The following is a 14,699-nucleotide window of genomic DNA, read 5'->3' as shown; positions in this document are numbered from 1 at the left end:
AAGGACCTAATAACAGTTATGTATGTGTTTTTTCGTGTCTTGTTCGAAAGGTAACTACTCCTGAAGAAGTGCCAAACGTCTAAATCCAATGGACCAGTCACTGGATAAGTTTGGCACAGAAATGTTAACATAGAGTGGTGAATAAATCGATATATCGAATTTGAAGTCTCTGTCTCTTTTGAATATGAAAATTTAAAAGTTTAAAAACCTTATGATATAAATATATATATATATATATATATATATAAAGGAAAATGGGTAGGGGAGATTTCGTCGTAGTATGTCAGCGAGATAATTTAGAAAGGGTTTCTCATTTATATATAGCCAGAACCTGAAGACCTTAAGGAAAAACTACGAGAGAGAGAGAGGATGGAGGGGTAGACAGAGGCATGGCGGGAGAAAAGATCATCATCATCATATATATATATATATATATATATATATATATATATAAAGAGAGAGAGAGAGATGGGGGGGACCAGTCAAGCAGCACATCACGCTGTAATTCTTGGGCTGAGAAATCAACACTTAAAAGCCATAATTTTAAGGAGCGATAAGAATTTTTGAATAAAGGAAAATGGGTAGGGGTGGGTAGGTACCGCCAGCGAGTAGATAGGGCTCTTAATTGTAGATTTTAAATATTTGAGAGACAACAATGCATAAATCGTAATTTTTAAAAGAGCAATGAATTCTAGGTGAGTAGAATATAACGTAGCATGAATTTAGGAAGCTTAGAAAATGAATAAGTATGAATTTAAGACAACAACTGAATTCAATTGAATTTCATGGAGAGAAACAAGATAAATAATAGAGGGCAAACTAAAGCGCGATGGTATGAGATGTTTGAGGCCGTAAATAAATAAAAAATCTCTATCTTATCTGCATCTTGGAGATTTCGTCGTAGTATGTCAGCGAGATAATTTAGAATGGGTTTCTCATTTATATATAGCCAGAACCTGAAGACCTTAAGGAAAAACTACGAGAGAGAGAGAGGATGGAGGGGTAGACAGAGGCATGGCGGGAGAAAAGATCATCATCATCATATATATATATATATATATATATATATATATATATATATATATATATATATATATATATATATATATATGTATATATATGTATGTATGTATGTATGTATGTATGTATGTATGTATGTATATGAACTTTTTTACCTTCTCTGGACCTTTCTTTTCTCCTCTTTCTCCCACCTTCACTGAGTTTCAACCTAACATATTCCACATGTACACCCTTTTATTATTTTGTAATTTGTTATTTTTAATGCTCAATTTGACTATATTTATATGTATTTGAATAAAATTTGGGTAAAAACCTTGCATTATGCTTTGCAAAGCTTAACCCAAGTTATTGGCTGTCAGATGTCATCATACAGTGAAATACTCCTGTTACTGGATATACATATGGAATTCCATAGTATCCATAGAGAAAGGATGAATAAGAGAAAATAGATTGAACAACATTCTTTACTTCATATTACTACAATTGTTTCCTCACATTGATACAGTGTAAAACTGTAGAACATTGGTGAGATGATGTATATGAACTAACATATTGTGTAATCACTGTCATTTGTCAAAAGTGTAAAATGTGTTTCTTTAGGTGATTATTTTGAATAACCCCTTCATTAGATCATATTGTCATTTCACTCTGTAAAGGAATGAATACCCAAAGCAGTTTGCTATTTTCAGCAATTTGCAGATTTCATTTATATCATTTTCTCATATCTCTCTCTCTCTCTCTCTCACACACACACATGGGTGTGTGTGTGTATATATATATAGGTCAGTAGAGTTAGAGGTTGGAATAATTGTCTAAGGCATGCATAAGCAACCTACGGCCTGCGGGCCAGATTTGGCCCACAAAGCCTTGTTTTCTGGCCCGCAGAGACCTGTAACAGTATGGCCGTGAAGTGGTTAATTTTCTAGTCTGGCTGACTCGTAGAGTAAATAGGCAAAAACAAAACAAGCTTTCGTGGAGTGCACTGTAGGAAAAATTCTAGGAAATGTGAAAGGACTAAATCTGTAGAATTAAAATAGAGGAAGTGAAACTCATGTTTCCTCCAAAAAGAGACAGGAAACATCAATAATAAATTAAACTAATCGTAAGCCTTACTAGTCAGTGAGTAGCTAACTTTCAATCTGTAAGTTTATTTCTTCTTGACACAAGTGAATGATCAACATTTCATTCACGCACTCACTCAACTCTCTCAAAACCAAGAACCAGTTTAGTGAACGACCAAGCCTATTAATATGCTAATATGCAAAGGCCAGAAATAACTCCACTTAAATGCATTTATCCAAACAATTGACTATTGATAATATCAGCCATGCACTACATACTACTTCATTCTTATTCCTCTGATTAAGTATGTATTTTCCTTATATAAAGTTCATATTTCACACCCCAGCATGTGCTCTGTTATTTATCACCACTATCTATATCTTTGCCTCGAATTATTCAACCCTAAAATGTCGTCATCAAGAAAGAGAAAAGGGGATAACAAATCTCAAGTGTTCCAAGAAAAGTGGATCAATGATTATTTTTTCATACAAATCAAACATAAACCAATGTGTTTACTCTGCTCAGAATCAGTTTCTGTCATTAAAGAATATAATGTAAAAAGACACTCATCTCATTATGAAAGCTTTCAAGGTCAACGTAGGAAACAAAAAGTTGAAAATTTAATAAAAGATTTGAAAGAGTAGCACACAATTTTTGTCAAGAGACGTGAAGATAGCAAAAATATTATTCATGCTAGTTATATCATTAGCGAGAAAACTGCAAAACATTCGAAAAATTATTCTGATGGTGAATTTGTAAAAGAACACCTACAAGCAGTAGCTGAAATTTTTTGTTCGGGTAAAAAAAAAAGAAATTGATAATATTAGTTTGTCTTGTAGAACTGTAACAAGGTAGACTGACGAACTTGCAACTAATGTAGACTTGGGCATGAAAAGACTTTCTTCGCATTTTAAATATTTTTCCTTAGCTATTGATGAGAACACTGACATGTCAAATACAGCCCAACTTGCAATTTTTGTATGTGGAATTGATGAAGATTTAAATATCAGGATATTTTTCAAGAATTGAAAATGTTATTGGCCAGATTTAATTTACATTTCAAAAACCTTCATGGTTTATCAACAGATGGTGCTCCTGTGGTGGTTGGTAGTAAAGCAGGCTTAGTTTCTAAAATCAGATCGGAATTGGCTTCTATGAATATAGACACAAAAGATTTATCCATTTTTCATTGCATAATTCACCAGGAGAATTTGTTGCGCCAAGTCACTCAAATTTGAACATGTCATGTCCAAGGTTGTTTCGAGTATAAATTTTATAGAATCTCGAGCTTTGAACCACCGCCAGTTTAAAGAATTTCTTGAGGATATCGAGGCAGAGTATGGAGATTTGGTTTACTATTGTGAGATGGAATGGTTGAGCAAAGGAAAAATGTTGAAATGATTTTATGATCTGAGGAGTGAATTTTTTACATACATAGAAATGAAAGGAAAGTCTGTGCCCTAATTGAGTGATGATGGTTGGATATGTGATCTTGCTTTTCTTGTTGACTTTATTTCATATCTTAATGACCTTAATTTGAAATTGCAAGGAGAAGGCCAATTCATTCATCAGTTGTACAGTCATATCAAAACATTTCAAACAAAATGCAACTGTGGGAACAACATCTCAGAAATTGTAATACATTCCATTTCCTAACATTGGCAATTCATGGCAAAATCAATTGTACTTCTTATGCAGATGAGGTAAAATTGATCAATGAAAAATTCAATAATAGATTTCAAGATTTCATTATCACAAGAAACATATCTATGTATATTTTCTTCACCTTTTGATATCAATATTAACCAAGCTCCCGAGGAATTACAGATGGAATTAATTGAACTTCAAGGGAATGAAGATTTAAAACAGGAAATGAGAGATCGTTCACTAATAGAGTTTTATAAAAGCCTATCTAGAGAAAATTTCCCCTTGATCGTGGATTTTGCTAGAAAGAAAATGTTACTCTTTAGGAGCACATATAAATGTGAGCAGCTATTCTCAAAAATGAATTCTACTAAATCCAAAGCAAGATCAAGAATAACTGATAATCATCTTGAAAATAACTTGAGAGTAGCCACTGCTAACATTTCTTCAAACATCGAGATGTTGGTGAAGAAACATCAACCCCAAATATCCCATTTAAATAATGTTTCATGGCTATTTTCTCCCTACAAGAATGAATAAATTATTTTACTGATTCAACTACATTTGTTTTATATTAATAATTTGTTTTGTTCTTACCCTTATTTTATTATCTGAGATGGGAGGAAAACGTGGCCAGTCACAGAATCTCATGGAAGGAACTTTGGGCTTGGGAACAAGCAAGAACAGCCTTCCTGATCAAGTCTACCTTCGACGTTCTACCCTCACCGGCGGACTTAGTTCGATGGAACATAAAAACAACCGATGAATGTGGATGCGGGGAGAAAGCGACGGTGAGACACGTTCTGTCAAGCTGCAGACTAGCACTGGAAAGGTATACATGGCGCCATAATCAAGTCCTTGGCGTCATAAGTGCAGAACTCAAGGAGAAGATCGAGGGATACAACAGAGGAGAGTACCCCAAAGTGGAAAAGCGCAGGAAAATATACTTCCAGAAGGAGGGGAAAGGATATAAGATCAGGCCTCCAAATAAAATATATGAGATAGACGAAAGATGGAAGGGATACTGGGAGCTGGCCATGGATTTGGGAAGTCTAGCAATTTTTCCACTTATAAAAACAACAAAAAGACCAGACTTAGTCATATGGAACACAGAACAGAGAATAGGAATCTTGCTAGAACTGACAGTACCATGGGAAGAAAACATCGACAATGCAGAGAAACGAAAGGAGAAGAGATATGAAAAACTAATCGAAGAGTGCAGAGAACAAGGATGGACTGTCGAGTACTACCATCTGGCAGTGGGGGCTAGAGGCTTCATTGAAAGAAAAATGACAACGCTATTCAAGAGAAGATTTGCGTTTTCAAACTCGGAACAGAGAAAACTGATAAGGAGGATACAGGAGGCGGTCGAAAAAGCCAGCTTCTATATATGGCTGAAGCGGGAAGACCGAATATGGCTTGAAAGTCATAGGTGAGACAGGCTGACACTGAAGTGGCTTCGCGCCCTCCCTTGTCAGTTAAAGTTCAGACAGTGTCATGTGACAACTTGCTGGTGCTGCCTACTGGACCCTAGCAGCAGGAAATTTAGACAGTGTCACGTGACAACTAGCTGGGGCTGCCTGCTGGAGCCTAGCAGCAGATATAAAAAGGGGAACTTGACATGACGATCAGTCGGACGCTGACACTCGTTGATGCTGCATCAAAGAGGCCAGGGAATAGAAGAAAGAAGACATACACCCAACCCCAGAGTTGAAGACACCTCTGAAAGGAGGGGCCCCGCCACGTCAAAACGGTAGAGGAGTAGGGGCCGAAACTGGACGTGGTTCCTCCTGATGATGTCTTGAGCTAACTGGATCCTATAAAGGAGCTGTTGTGGTAGCAGACCACGAAACATGGTTGAAATTCCTCCAGTAAATTAAATTTTTGCTTTTGCAAAAAACATGACAAAACCAAGTAAAACACCACAACCAAAATGCAAAGTCCATCAAGCAAACATCAACAGGAACATAAATCATAAACAGAGATAAATCCATTTTTTAATGTCAGGACAACAAAAACCAGAGAAAGAAAAATCCAAGAGGAAACACACCCAAAACAACCGAATGTATTGATCCTAAAATAATTAATTTATCCAAAAGAGATCTTGACAATGATGAAATCTAACTTCTGTCAAAAGGACTGAAATTCACACCTACATCAACAGTCATCCAGAAATTCTGTTGTAAGTTACAACTTATAGAATTCTTCACTAATAAAAGTAATGAGATTGATGAACCCCTAGTAAAGTATAAATCAAATTTCACTCCACCAAAAGTAAGAAATAACTATCTTAACCAATACATTGGTATCCTGTCTAAATTTCCCCTTAGACACAATACTAATGTTAGGCTAAACATTAACAAATCAGAGATGTCTGCACTTAAAATGTATACAAAACAATCAAACAATAATAATTAAACAAGCAGATAAATTGGGTGCAATTGTTCCGAATACTTCAAGGATTTGGTTGAGGACCAACTGAAGGACACAACCTTCTATTGTGAAATACCTTCAAATATAGACCACCACATCATGAAGAAGATCAACAACCTGGTTTCAAAATACTACAACTCACTGATAATGAAAGAGACTACATCACCAATTTCATGCAACTTCTACGGTTTACCGAATATACATAAGACAAAAGATATTCAACATGCAGTAAAAGAACAAGAAAGTGAGTACATAAAATTACTATATCCCAAAGACTTAAAACATCAACCTATTATAGATGGTCCAGCATGCCCTACCCACTGTCTAAGCAAGTTTATTGACATTGTTTTGAAACTGCTATGTACCTACATACTCAGTTTCATCCATGATGACATTGACTTCCTGTCCCATCTTCCTAAAATATTTTAATTCAGTTTTGATGTAAGCCTTTACACCAATATTCCACATGATTTAGGAATAAAGGTGATTAAATACTGGGTAGAAAAACAGAAGTGATTCCCAACAGATTCACAGTGCCATTTATATTAGACACAGACTTATTCTGGAAAACAGCACATTCTTCTTTAATGGAAAGAATTACATCCAAATTAAAGATGGGAACGAGGTTTGTTCCCATTTGCATGAACTCTGCTGTGGAATATTTAGAAGAACAACACAACCAAGAAGTAGAGAAAAGCTATAGCACCGAATTTTGAAAGTATATTGAAAAACCATGGAAGAGATACCTTGATGACTGTTTCATTGTCTGAACAGACTCTAAATTCTCTGGAAGAGTTCACTATCCTCTTGAACAACGTACTCTCATCTCTTCAGTTTACAAAGAAGATGAGTAGTCCCAAATTACCATTCCTAGACATAATGGTAATTAAAAAAGACACCACCATTACCACAGATATATACTTTAAACATACAGACATACATCAATAACTGAATTTTAAGTCGTGCCATCCACCACATTCAAAATACAACATCCCATACAGCTTAGCCAGAGGAATTTGTACAATTGTAGAAGATGCAAATATCAGGAATAAACACCTAACAGAACTAATAGAATTTTTGCTCAAAATACCCCTCTCAATAACAGAAAATGGCATACAGTAGGCTATAAAAGTACCCGTACAGCAACTTAGGACAACCCAAAGAAGAAAAGAAGGACAAGTCATACCATTTATAGTAACACACAATCCATGTAACCAGAATATCTTCACCATTGCCAAAGCAAACTTACCAATCATTGCTCAAAGTAATGAATTAAAAGATATAATCACAGATCGAGCAATGGTTTTTAGTAAAAGACAGTTTAAAAACTTGAAAAAATTATTAACAAAGGCAAAGTTTGATCTTAATAACAAAGGCAAATCATTCATTGTATCTAAATGCAATGATAGCCGATGTGGCACATGCCAATATATACCAGCCAATATATGACCACAAAATCCGGAAAAATATTCACAAACGTAAGCATAAGAGTGGCTGTGTGGTAAGTAGCTTGCTTACCAATCACATTATTATTATTATTATTATCATTATTATAATTATCATTATTCAGGTCACTGCTTGGAATTGAACTCGGAATCTTGGAGTTAGTTGCCTGCGCTCTTAACCACTATGCCATATGACCTGACTAATAATAATAATAATAATAATAATCGAAAAATACCTAAGGAATGAGAACCCAGGTTCGTAATTTCCCTAAGACACCTGATAAAGGCTGGAGGGTATATCAGCTGAAACGTGTTAACAACAAACGAGATGAGGACAAATATCTGTCAAATATAAATAATGTAAATTATAATAAAGGTGATGATAATGGTGATGATGATAATTGAAAGGAAAAAATCCCTGGGAAATGTTTACAACATTTCTAAAAATAACCAGACAGTTACTGCTTTGGCCAGGGTCAAAATACAGGTCTCTTGACGCCTAAACCAAACACTAATGAACTGAAATAATTTAGTGAAGCCACACACTGATTGGTCAGAATACAGTTTGCAAAACTTAACATTCTGGAGCCTACACAAATGTATTTAAGGCACACATTTGAGCCATCTCACTACAGTTGTAAATTGTAAAACATAACTGTCGCCACTACTATATGAACCTGAAGATTGCATAAGTTAATGCATGAAAGTACTAGTTCAATCAGAATGGACATTTAATAATTCTATCATTTCATTATATTATATTATCTCATATTATATTATTATAAAATTGTAAATAAAATGTGAAAATCAGACAAAGTTAGAATTCCTTTGATTAATATTATCTTCTATACACAGCTATACACACCCATATATATATGTATGATGCATCAATGTGGTCCATGTCAATTTGTACATGTATATACAGTGAGTATAAACTGACATATACCACAACGATCACCTTTGGGATATATTCAAGCAGGATCACATTCACTACACCTATACAGCCTCACATGTGCCTATTTTACAAAGTTGTAAGAAAACCAGTGGAGGAATCAAAATTTAAATTAAACATACAATGACAAAGTTCAGAACGGATATTTCTATCATCCTATATAAGCAACCTCATTTCAAAACAAATTATTGGTTATTCTCAAACAGGAAAAATGTAGTTGATATAAAAAAACAAACAAAACAATTAGCAATATTGCTGAAAACGTGTGAGAAATATGGTATAAGGACATTTCAATAGGAAAAAACAAATCCAGACTTTGTGTCAATGGAAACAGTTGTTTCTTGATGAATAAGCTGTGAATTCTGATAAGGACCCCCCAACAACTATGATATGCAAGTGAATGTACTTATACATGTCACAAGGACAAAAACCATAAACCAAAACATGTATAATATAAATTCCCTCAACTACATTTTAAATTAAAATGCTAGTGAAAAAAAAAATACTGAAGTGGATCATTTTCAAGATCTAGACAAAGCTTGCCTGTATGAAAAGACACTCTAGAAATAAACATTACATTGTTTTCTAAAGTAGTTAGAGGCTTCTCAAAATGACAATATGTTTAAAATCCAAAACAAGACAAAGAATACAATGATAAACAATAAACAAAATGTTCGGATTAACAAGCAAAAATCATGATCATCATCATCATTATCAGCAGCAGCAGCAACAATAACAACAGCAACAAATGTTAAACAAAGAAGAATTCATTTTTTTTTTTAGTGTTGAGACAATAAGCAGTATGACAATAGTAAGACAACAATAATCAAAAGAAAGGAAGAAACATCTAAAATGATTGTCAAAAAGGAATTCTGATAATAAACTTCTTTTGGCAAAGGGAATAAAATCAATAACAAGACTATGAAAGTGAAGAAGATGAATCTCCTATAAGAAGCATATCAAAATCCCCTGTCTACAAGGAAGAAATCCTTTTCTAGACCAATATGCCAATATCCTTTCCAAATTCCTACTTAAATAGAATAGTTAGCCAAAATATCACCAATTTGGAAAAGTCTGCTCTTAAATGCCTCGGAAACAATAAAACAATAGTTACCAAACAAGTAGATAAAGATGGGGCTATTGTCATAAAGGGTGCAGAATATTATTGGGGTGTATGAAGAACAACTGAAGGATACAACCATACTTTGAAAGTGTTCACAAAAGCAATCGACAAAATGACAGCCTTTTCCCTCCAATGTTTGTAGATGAAATATATGAGGTTGGAAGATATGCCTCAGATGTTTTGGGTCATGTGGTAATGTAATCTAGGTCAGGAGATAATTATTATATTGTAGAAACAGGTGCTGCATCAATAGTGAGTGCATTTAAAAGTGCTGGCAGAGTACAAGGTCCACAACTGATCGAAGACTCTCAATTTAGGAAAGAAAAGTCACTTCTGTCACATTGGGATTTGACATCCAGATGAGCACTGCAGAGTTGGCAAAGCCAGAGGAATTGAGAAAATGGTTTGGCAGATTTAGTGTGTTTGAGGTAAAAGAAAGAGTAGTGGGGACAGAAGTGGAAGTCAGTAGGTTTGTACTGCACGGGGATGGAAAAGTGCTTATTATTATTAGTGATGGAAATGTTGAGAAAACTAACAGGAATGTCATATACAGTAGAGGTAAACTCCAAGGCAGGGTGAAAAATATTAATTGCACTGTTGAATGGTGAGTGTGGTTGTACTGACACAGCTGTCAAAATAACAATCTTACAGTCCTGGGGAGATTTGCTTCTTAATGTGGCCTAAGAACAGGTTTGGCAACATTGGTACACATTTGGTTCCCATGGCAACTTCGCTGACTTTTTTTGTAAAACTTTCCAAAAGAGGGAAACCATTTAAAGGTTAGGATGAGTTCAGCAAACTGGTGGAGTGGTGGTGTTGGGTACAGGCTGGGGCAGCAGATTAGGAAGTGATTAAGGGCTAATAGGCTGCCTCTGTTGTTGGTGACCATGTAGGGTGGTATAATATCCATAGTGTAAAGAAGTTTTGAAGATCCAGACAGAAAAGATAATGAGTTGAGTAAGATTAGGGCGTGTTTGTTATATTTAATATGTGAAAGTAATGTATTTTATGAAGCTATGTAGAGAGTTCAACAGGCGGTTATAGCCAGAGATGATAGGGCAGGGATATTGTCTGGTTTGTGAAATTTGGGGACAAAGTAAATGTTGGAAGTTTGTGGTGTTGTTACAATGAGGTTAGTGGCAGAAGGTGGATGGAAATGAACCCAACGACAAATTCACGTTTGTAAAAGTCTACTGTCTTTCTCTTTTGCTCTTGTGCTATGATACCTCTAAAGAAAAGTTTGAAACATGGGACAATCCACACAATTTGGCAATTTCATTGTATTCTTTTTGTTAATTTTTCTAAATAATACAAGTCTTGCTGAGGCAGATCTCACACACTCACACACACACTCACACACACACACACACACACACACACACACACACACACACACACACACACACACACACACACACACACATTCATACCCTCACCCTGCATATATATCCATTTAATGTAGACTGTCGGTAAAAAGAGTACTCGATACCATAATAAAAATGAATAATATACAGGGGTTGGACAAAAATGTTGAAAAAAACCTTAAAATTTCAAGCAAATTAATTTTAATATGGGATAGGACTGACTTTGGCAGTAATTACAGCTGGAATTCTATGAGGTATGGACTCGTACAAAATTTGAATTGTTTCCAAAGGAATTTTTGTCCATTCTTCAGCTAAAACAGTCTCCAGTTCTTGTAGTGATGATGGTGGAGGATAACGACTCCTTACTTGTTTTTCTAAAATGCACCATAAATGTTCAATAATATTGAGATCTAGGGACTATGGTGGTCAGATAAGATGTTCACCTTCACTAAAATGTTCCTTGTGCTATTCAGTAACAACTTTAGCTGTGTGAATTGGTGCATTATCATCCTGAAAGATTGCGTTTCCCTCCAGAAACAGTTTCACAACCATAGGATAAATTTGATCAGATAAAATGCTTAAATAGTCTTGACTACTAATTCTGCCATGAAGGAAAACTACTAGGCCGGTGGATTTCCAAAATATAGCCCCCACCAGATCATTACAGGTCCTCCTCCATGTTTAACAGTTGGAAGAAGACAGTCTGGGTCAACTGCTTCTTTTGGTTGTCTCCACATGTATACATGGCCGGTGGTCGGAAATCGGGTAAAGGATGACTCGTCCGAGAAAATAACATTCTTCCACTGCTCTAGGGACCAATTCTGTAGGTTTTTACTCCACTCTAAATGCTTTACAACGTTTGTTTGTGAAAGTAGTGGTTTTCTGATTGCAGCCCTCCTGTGAAATCCGGCTTTGTACAGCTCCTGGTAAACAGTTTTTGTGGAAACTGGGTTCTCAAGGTGGTCATTAAGCTCTGCAGTAATTTTGGGAGCTGTACTTTTGTGATCCTTCCTAAAAATTTGCGTAAGAGTCTGACAATCCCTGTCTGAAAATTTTGGTTTTTCTACCTGAGTTTTGTTTCGACAAGGAGGTTTTCCCCTCTTTCTCAAAGGCTGTCATTACTTTTGAGACAGTACTATTTGATACACCAAACATTTCAGCTGTTTTCATTACGCTAGCACCTAGCATACAAGTACAAACAATTTGACCTCTTTGAAAGTCCGATAGATCTGTTATTTAAATGAATTTTAATTAGCTTTTTCTGATATCTGAAAAGAAACAGCAATTTTAGCAAGACATATTAAGCAACACTTATAATAAATCAAAATACATAAAAAAACAAGCTTTTGATGGTTTTATAGATATTTCAAAATTATGATGCTATGATGCTAACTCTTGTATTTTATTTTGGTTGAGTCAGTCTCTTGCTACCCTGTGTTTCACCTGTGGCTGCACAGGATCTTCAGGCACGTTATGTATCATAGACTTCCCATCCCACACACAAGTAGGAATGGATGGGCTCAACACACAACAGTTTTTACCATTCAGGTTTTGGCTCTTATTGTCAATCACATTAAACTCCTACCTTTGCATGGTCTCTTGGTGAACTTCTGGCTCAAGATCTTTGCACTGCTATATTTTTTGTTAAAAATCATCATCATCATCATCATCATCATTATCATCATTTAATGTCCACCTTCCATGCCTGGCAAAAATAAAAATAATATACCAAATATGGCAAGGTATGTTGAATAAAATCTGTTTCTTCTCTTTTCATGTAATAGTTCACTAATCATATTTATTATTAACTACCAATGTACCCCAGCATTAGCCAAGTGTTATGACCTACAACCACATTGCATTATTTGTTCCTTTGTTATGGGCAGATCGGCACACGAGGAGTATGAAGCAAACAACTCTTTATAAACATGTTTCTCAGTTATTTTCTGATGAACAATGCTGCAGTTTCCGTCTACCAAATTCAGACACAAGTCTGTGGTTGGCCTAGGGCTATAGTAGAAAGCACATGCCCAAGGTATCATGCAAGGGGACTGAACATGGAACCATGTGGTTGGGAAGCAAACTTCTTAACCACACAGTCATTCTTGTACCTAATATGTGTGTGTATGTGTGTATTTACATTTGTTGTTAAATCAAGTATTGTGTCCCTCTATGTCTCAAAGTTAGCAGTTCATCAAGCAGATATCTATAAAATAAATGCCAGATTGAAATACATACTGATGTCAGTATGATCAATTACGTTTTTGAAGGTGATACCCCATCACGGCGACAGCCGAAAGACTAAACCCAGTAAAATAATGTTTAAAGACTTAATGGCTTCAAATTTAAGGTAATAGATTACTAACCACAAGATAATGAGTTCGAAACTTTGTATTGAATTTCCACTCTATACGATAATATTATATGTACATCTCAGTCTACTTGACTTCCAACAATTAACAATTGTAATTTGAAGTTGAAGGATTAGCAGTAAGAAAGCTGTCCAGATTTCTTAAAAATTATTGTGCAAAAAAAAGTATTTTTTTCACCCCAACAAAACACACACACACACACACACACACACACACACACACACACACACACACACAAACTGAGGTGTGTCTGTGGTAACTTGAGCTACTACAAAAAGCATCTCTTAAAACACATCCTTTCATCAAAACAAAAACACAGATTTACAGTATTTCAGGAAGAAAAAAACCCCAAAAAATCTATGCGATAGGTCTGCTACACCAGAGGCAACTCTGGACTAAACAAAACACAGACAAACGTGCTTCACATTAAAAATTATCTACTAAATTACTTCAGAGTTTCATTCCCTTGTAAAACTAAGATTGTTCAGGCAGAGTTGTTTCTCTTAGCTAATGACCTAAAACCGTGCAACTCAACCTTGTTTTCAAGGTTATTTTTGTAGTACAAAAAGACTTGTGCAAAAAACACTTTATTTGGTAGGCAAAAGATTACTGAATGTATTGATACCTCATATGTCAAAATCGGCAACTAAGTTTTTGAATCCATAAGGAACACACACACACACACACACACACACACACGCGCGCGCACAAACTCTGTTTTATATATTAAGATTAGTACTTATATTCACACTATCTATGCTAGTCTAGTGTGTGTTTACACTCTAAATAACTTCTTTCTCTTTTCCAAAAACCATAGAGAGTGGCAGAGTCAGAGACTAGTAAAATCCTCTGGGATTTCCCAATCCAAACAGATCAGGGGTCTCCAAAGTGGTCAATATCGACCCTCAGGGGTCAATGGGACTATTCAAGGGATTGATAAATGCACATTTACTTAATTATTATTTATTTTCTTGTATATACTTTGGGATCAATGAGAGGTCAAGGGTTCCATGAAGGTGTCGATGGTCTAAAACTTTTGGAGACCCCTGTGCTAGAGCATAACAAACTGGACCTAGTGGTGGTGGACAAGATGAACCACATGTGCTGTATAGTTGATGTTGGATGCCCCTTTGACCCATGAATAGTCAAGAAGGAAGGCAAAAAACAGAAGTATGAAATAGCATGGCTATGGAAAATGAAGGTGACAATAGTGCGAATTATTGTTGGGATCCTTGGGGACAGTATCAGAAGGCATCAAAAGGAATATAAAGGAAATTGGAATAG

The 14,699-nt window shown here is 35.5% G+C and overlaps 1 long non-coding RNA gene across 3 annotated transcripts in view; it reads right to left on the bottom strand.

Moving 5' to 3' along the window:
• Nucleotides 1–14,699, bottom strand: part of LOC128250477 (uncharacterized) — a 79,047-nt gene that overhangs the window by 62,730 nt on the left and 1,618 nt on the right. For all 3 annotated transcript variants that reach the window (XR_016237762.1, XR_008266499.2, XR_016237761.1), the window contains exon 2: nt 12,629–12,748. This is a non-coding gene — a long non-coding RNA (uncharacterized LOC128250477). The remainder of the gene's footprint in view (nt 1–12,628; nt 12,749–14,699) is intronic.

This window comes from Octopus bimaculoides, chromosome 21, assembly GCF_046866305.1.
Source record: "Octopus bimaculoides isolate indiv1 chromosome 21, ASM4686630v1, whole genome shotgun sequence".
Lineage (NCBI taxonomy): Eukaryota > Metazoa > Mollusca > Cephalopoda > Octopoda > Octopodidae > Octopus > Octopus bimaculoides.
The sequence above is the reverse complement of the archived record's forward strand: the minus strand, read 5'-3'. Positions and strand labels throughout refer to the sequence as shown.